Source organism: Camelus bactrianus, chromosome 26 (genome assembly GCF_048773025.1).
Source record: "Camelus bactrianus isolate YW-2024 breed Bactrian camel chromosome 26, ASM4877302v1, whole genome shotgun sequence".
NCBI classification, from domain to species: Eukaryota; Metazoa; Chordata; class Mammalia; order Artiodactyla; family Camelidae; genus Camelus; species Camelus bactrianus.
Genome location: NC_133564.1, coordinates 32,259,444 through 32,266,810, shown reverse-complemented (window position 1 = coordinate 32,266,810; position 7,367 = coordinate 32,259,444).

Genomic DNA, 7,367 nt, shown 5'->3' with positions numbered 1-7,367 from the left:
TTGGGCAGATGTGTTCAGAATGTGAGCCTGTCCCTCCCACCTGCCTCCTGCTGCACCCCTGACCCCCAACCCCACAACATCCTCTGCCTTCTACATCCTGGGCTGGCTGACGACCTATAGTCACAAGGGGCTCCTGGCCCAGTGGGAGGGCCCACTTTGGTTGCAGCCTCGAGGAAGGGGTCTTCTAATGTCCCCAGTGCAGGAGACAGGCAGGAGAAAATAAACTCCCTGTCACAGGACCGCTCTGTGGTGACAAGAGCCCGCTAGGTGGCTCTGCCTTGGGGCCACGGGGAGCATGGGGTGGTGTGTGCTACCGGAAGCCTCTTGGCAGGCAAACCCACCACAGCAGCATCCTTTCTGGCCAACACACTGTGAAAGTCTGCTTCTGATGTGGTGTGGGTTCTGCTGGGAGCCAGACAGACAAAAACATCAACAGATTTAATCCTTATTCGAATTGCCGCCTAGGAGAGGCTGCGGTGGGACCGCTCCCTGCCCACTGACAGATGCCCGGAGCCCCTCTGCTGTGCGCTGTCCCGGCTGAGCCCCGATGTTATTTCACTTGACCTCGCTGGGCTCCCTCCTATTCCAGTGAGCAATTCTGGGGCCACAGGCCCGTTGTCTGCCTCTGGCTCTGTGAATCGGGTGACACTGTCTCAGTCCCACTCCTAGGCGATCACATTTGTGAAGAATAGATGTGATCAAGTTTGTGGAAGAGCCTATAAAAGACAGAGCCCTGCATAAAACTAGTGATGACCAGCATCACGTGGTGTCTGCCAGGTGGACTCACCCTGGAAGCATCTGGCATCTCCTTGTTTGAAATCTCCTTCTCTATTTCCTCTGCAAAGTCTCAGCAATCCCTGGGAATTGCTGCTGCGGGAATGTGACACTGGGGACCACCCCGCCAGCACCACCCTTCAGGGGCAGCTTCTCCCTTCCTTGGTGACTCAGGTGACCTTTCATTCCCCAATGAGACATCTTTCTTCCTGGCTACATGCTGCCCCAGAGCCAGCCCAGTTCCCTGTCTCCAGGGCCTCAGATCTCCTCTGCCCTCCAGTTTCACCCTGCCCCATCCCTGATCCCTGGACCCAACAGCCCATCCCCACAGCATCCTTGAACATGCTAGAAACCCTTACACTCCGGTTCTAAATCCAAGCTTAGACCCGACCCTCTCAACACTCTCTCCTGAGGGGCTCACCCACTCCCTTGGTTTCAAATACTATCTTAGAGCCGTTGTCATCCAAGTCTTCAGTTATAATCACTCCTATGCTATTAACCCTCGGGGAAGTGTGTGTTTTTTAAAGGTTGGCACCAAAATGTTTGGTCATCTAATTATGTCTTCACCTTCCACAGCAATTTCCCTCTTAGCCCAAAACCCTCAAACGCTAACTTGAGAATGGATGGATCTGTGCCCTTGACCTATTACAGTCGTGATGGTTGGGACAGGTAGGTGGGTCGGTGCTTACAGAGGTCTTCCTTTCAAACCAGAGGAAGGTCAGATTATTCAGATCAACAAGTGTGTGTTCAGGGCTCTGCTTTCTGGAAGTTTCCCTCAATTTCTGATAAAAACTGTGGACTGAGCCATTCCTGAACCACACAGATAAGACAAGTGACTTTTGGAATGTGATTAAAGCCATCAATCTAAAAAATCAAACAGGAAACCCTGTGCCCCACAGATAAAGGGCAGCTAGGGAAAAAAAAAAATCTGATCTCTTGTTCGGATTGGTACAAACCCTTCACAGAGGAAAAAAATGTACAATTCAGTCAGGATGAGTGAAAAGAGCATCTCATAAAAGATGCATCACTTCCCTGGGGTGGAGGAGAGGGGAGCTGCGGAAAGCCACACCACAGCCCTATTCACTGGGCAAAAATGTCTGGCTCCGGAAGAGGGGGCCACCAGACAGGGGGTCTTGTGATGCTGCAGTGGGAGTGAGTCCGGTGGAAATGGCGTGTTCCTGTTCCCCTAGACACACACAGTTTCCCCATCAGTGACCAGAACGGAGGCGGGAGAGTCTCGCCAGTGTAACTGTGCCGGGGTGATCCCATGGGAGGTGGGAGGGGTTGGACTCTCTCCGGGAAGTAGGTCCCAGGAACAGCAAGGACCTGACACATTGGGGTCAGCTCGGGGACAGAGAAGTGTCCACTTAGTTTGGGTTATAGCTGCTGCTGTTATTTTAAAACAAAAAGGAAATGACCAGAAAGGCTGAAAGCAAACAAATCAAGTACCACCTTCCAATGAGGGCCGCCAGGTTTGGTGGCACTGGATAGAGGAGGACAAGGTACCACCCAGTGGCACCTATGTGGTGACTCCCACCAGCCACTTCTGAGTGTCCTTAGGTTTAAAGTTAAGGGTCTGGACCAACAGGCACTTGAAAAGGTGCTCCATATTGCTAATCATTAGAGAAATGCAAATCAAAATGACAATGAGGTATCACCTCACACCAGTCAGAATGGCCATCATTAAAAAGTCTACAAATAATAAATGCTGGAGAGGGTGTGGGGAAAGGGGAACCCTCCTACACTGTTGGTGGGAATGTAACTTGGTACAGCCACTATGGGGACCAGTATGGATGTTCCTTAAAAAACTAAAAACAGAGTTACCATATAATCCAGCAATCCCACTCCTGGGCATATATCTGGAGAAAAGTCTAATTCAAAAAGACACATGCACCCCAATGTTCATAGCAGCACTATATACAATAGCCAAGACATGGAAGCAACCTAAATGTCCATCAGGAGATGACTGGATAAAGAAGATGTGGGGTGGGTGTGTGTGTGTGTGTGTGTGTGTGTGTTTGTGTGTGTGTGTGTGTATGATAGAATATTACTCAGCCATAAAAAAGAATAAACTAATGTTAGCAATATGGACAGAACTAGAGATGATCATATTGAGTGGAGTATGTCAGACAGAGAGAGACAAATATCAAATGATATCACTTATATGTGGAATCTAAAATATGACACAAATGAACTTACTTACAAAACAGAAACAGACTCACAGACATAGAAAACAAACTATGGTTACCAAAGGGGAAAAGGCAGGGAGAGATAAATCAGGGGTTGGGGATGAACAGACACACGTGACTATATATAAAATAGATAAACAACAAAGACCTACTGTAGAGCACAGGGAACTCTATTCCATTTCTTGTAATAATATATAATGGAAAAGAATCTGAAAAGAAAATGTATACATATGTATGTGTATGTATAACTGAATCACTTTGCTGTACACCTGAAATTAACATTGTAAATGAACTACAATTCAATTAAAAATTTAAAAAAATAATAAAGTTAAGGGCCCGGAATAGTGCAATTTACCTGAATTTAATGGACCACAGATGTCCTTAAAATGCTGACAGAATCCTTATAGGTATTGATTAGGTAGAAGGATCTGCCTGGAAATAAGTAGACAGCACTGGATGGTTTCAGAAAACAACTCATCTCTGCCAAAACACCATAGGAACTGGGTTCTTAGGTAGAATATGGATACATAAATATAATATTCTCTGTTTTAGATCAGAAATGGCCATATTTTGCATTATAAGTCAATATTTTTAAAATTAATAGACAGTTTTTAGAGAAGTTTTAGATTACAGAAAAACTGAGCAGAAAATAGTTTCCCAAATCAATTATACTTCAATAAAAATTTTTTTAAAAATTATATATATATAACTGAATCACTATGCTGTACACCAGAAACTAACTCAACGCTGTAAATCAACTATACTTCAATTAAAGAAAAAATAAATAAGAAGAACGTAGCGTTTTCCCACATACTCTTCTCTCCCTCCTTTATTACCTGACGTTTAGCGTGTGATATTGTTTTTAAAAGAAAAAATATCATTGGTACTGATTTTTTTTCCCCAAGTGTGACACTAATATTACCATGAAGACAGTTTGAGAAAATTTGAAGTAGAAAGGAAAGGGAGAGGTTTTTCCCTGCAAAGGGCTTTCTGTTTGAGGGGAGCCACAGGGCACAAACGAAGCTATAAAAACTTTACGAAACGGCTTATGAAATCATCCAGAGTTTATCATTAGCGTAAGAGCCGGCTCCTTCCCACGTTAGCCTCTCTGAGCCACGTAATAATCATCAAGTTTATCACTCTTCTCTGGAATCCTGGCAAAGTGGCCGCAGTTAGGTAAAGGATTCCAGAGAAAAAAGGTGAATTTCCTAATTTACAGCTGCAGGCTCTTACCCTAGATGGCACAGCTCACAGAGGGTACAGCTCACCCGCGGGAGCACAGTGGAGATGTGTGTATTTGCCGACTTCTGAAAAGCTGACACCAGAGGTGATGTCTCAGAGCTCAAAGGGACAGTTTTAGGACCAGGAACAGAAAGTTCTCTTTTAGAAAATCAGGAAGCCAACCCGAGAAACTCCTTCTCTCCAGGAAGGAACTGACCGAACATGAGACATATTCAAGAAGCGTTTGAACACCCTCGTGGATGACCCCATAACTTTCCATAACAGGTTCAGGAAAATTCCCAATCTCCTGACACACTGTCTTGGACAAGAGAAACTGCTGGCGGGGAGGGGGTAGCTCAGTGGTAGAGTGCGTGCTTAGCATGCACGAGGTGGTGGGTTCAATCCCCCAGTACCTCCACTTAAAAAAAAAAAAAAGATTTAACACAATATTGTAAACTGACTATACTTTAATTTAAAAAAAGAAGAAAGAAAGAAATTTTTAATAAAAAATAAAAACAAAAACAAGAAAAAAAACAAAACAAAAAAAGAAAAAAGAACACAAAAAACACATAAAGATTAAAAAAATAATAAAAATAAATAAAAAACGAAGAAAGAGAAACTTCTGACGGCCTGGATCTGGTGTGACGTCAAGGAAGCCTCTTTTTGCTAAAGTAATTTCAAAGTATTGGGGGAAAAAAAACAACAAAAACAACAGTGCTCCACACTTGATTTTCTCTCCAATCTTTGTCCACACGCATACGTGATGTTTATATAGTTCATATCACAGTTCATATACAAATTTTTCTACTTCTTTTGGGTAAGTTAATTTAAGATTGATTTTGATGGTCTGTATAATTCTATATAATCATCATAATGGCTACACAATGTTGCCTTATCCTGACATATAATACAGGACTCTTTCCCTATTTTTGGACACACGTCATTTTCTGTTTTTCGATAGTAATGATAATGTTTTGCACCTAACATTTTCTTGTATGGGAATTTAAATTTTTTATTTCATTGGGCTGACAATTCAGAAGTTGAATTACTCCTCCAAGAGAATAACTCAGCTTTTCCCTGTTTCTTTTGAAGTAATTTCAAACTTACAGAAAAGAGGCACAACGAATACAAAAATAACACCCTGGAGAATGGTTCTTAACAGGGACAGACATTTTTAAGGGGGGGGGCTTCCCTTTTAAGGGTGTGTCCTGTTTGACAAGTCACTGGGACAGCTAGCCGAAGTGAGTGGCCACCCAATGACACTGTTTCAGATCCACTGTGATATTTACCCCAGGTGGCTACTGAAATGAAACCCTCCTAGATCGTACGCAGCTTTTCTGCCTTCTGGTGCCAACCCATCTTGTCGCAAGTCTCTCATCCGTCATTCTTTTCTTTGAGTTTCCAGACATCACATCATGTCTTACTCAGCTGATTGGGGTCTCAGTGAGGTCCCTGTTCTTGTGCCCCCCTCTGTGTCCCCTCGGGTGATAAGGGGCTGGTGACTCACAATGCTGTGGGGGAGGACCCCAGAACAGCGTCTTCGGGGAAAGCCCTGTATGAATTCTGTAGGGATTATTTCCTTCCAGTTTCCCTGTGGCCACTTGGTCTCTGTGTTATCTGGGCCTGGCATTTTATTTCTCTGCTTTGAAAGCCAAGGCTTTTGATACAATGTTCCCAGGATGTGATTTCACCAAGATTTATTTTTATTTCTTCTTTTCTGCCCCGCCCCCTGCAGCAATCTTGTGACTGAAATCAAGGCTCCCATTGTCATGGGTACAGGACAGCCTCTCTACACCCACCTTCCATTCTCAGGCTTCCCCGGAGTCCATGAAAGAGAAGGCTCTCTCGCACTAAGTAGGAACATGAAGGCCCGGTCCTAGGACCAGAATGTTAATGGGTCTGAGTCATTTGGTCATATTTCAACAAAGCTCAGGGGCACCTGCTGGCCTCCCGATAACCCTCTGCTTTCAATCCCCTGTTCCCTGTCCACCTCAAGACCCCAGGCTGCCCCAGGTCCTGTAGACAGCCCATCCCCACCGGAGATCACTTTGAAGGTTAATTGATCAAATATGCATCTTAACTGGGGGCCTAAAAACCGAAGAGACCTTGTTTCTAAAGGTGAAATTGCAGGTATCCTGGGTAGGGGAGACCCTCCCTCACCCCATCTTCAATTACATTCTGCCCCCTACCGGCGCCCCATAGAGTCTCTCCACAGGTTTTTTTTTATTGCGATACAGTCAGTTTACAATTTTGTGTCAATTTCTGGTGTACAGCACAATGCTTCAGTCATACATGAATATATATATATATTCATTTTCATATTCTTTTCACCATAAGCTACTACAGGATATTGAATATATTTCCCTGTGCTATACACTATAAATTTATATATATATATATACACACACACCAGTCAGTATCTGCAAATCTTGAACTCCCAGTTTATCCCTTCCCACCCCGCTCTGCCTGGCAACCACAAGTCTGTATTCTATGTCTGTGAGTCTGTTTCTGTTTTATATAAAAGTTCATTTGTCCTTTCTCTCTCTCTCTCTCTCTCTTTTTTTAAAATTTAAATATAGTCGATTTACAATGTTGTGTTAATTTCTGGAGCACAGCATAGTGATTCAGTTAAAATTCCTTTTCATATTCCTTTCCATTATAGGCCATTACAGGGCGTTGAATATAGTTCCCTGTGCTCTGCAGTAGGACCTTGCTGTTTATATATTTTATATACAGTAGTGTATCTCCAAATCCCCAACTCCCAATTTATCCCTCCACCGCCCCCTCCACCAACCACAAATTTGTTTTCTATCAGACTGCAGTCTCTGTGTGCTCTAACCATTTAAATGTGATCGTTTGTCCTCTACAGGAGTTCAAATTAAAGTCCGATTTCCACCACCACTCCATCCCTGCTGAACCAAAATGCCCCCAAAAAAGCCTGTAAGGAAAGTAGGTTGTCTCCTGGGACGGGGCCACCCCTGCGGCAATTTACCTGATGCTTGTCTGCAAGTAACGCTTATTTGCAGCTTACCTAGCTCCAAGCATCAGTGTAGCTAACTCCATCTCCCATTGCCCCTTTTCTGCAGTGGCTACTGGCAGGGCTATGGCTTGATAAAAACAGAGAGAAACAGTTCGACCTTGGCCACGACTGCCTTATTTTCCAACCTCTAAATCAGCGCTCAT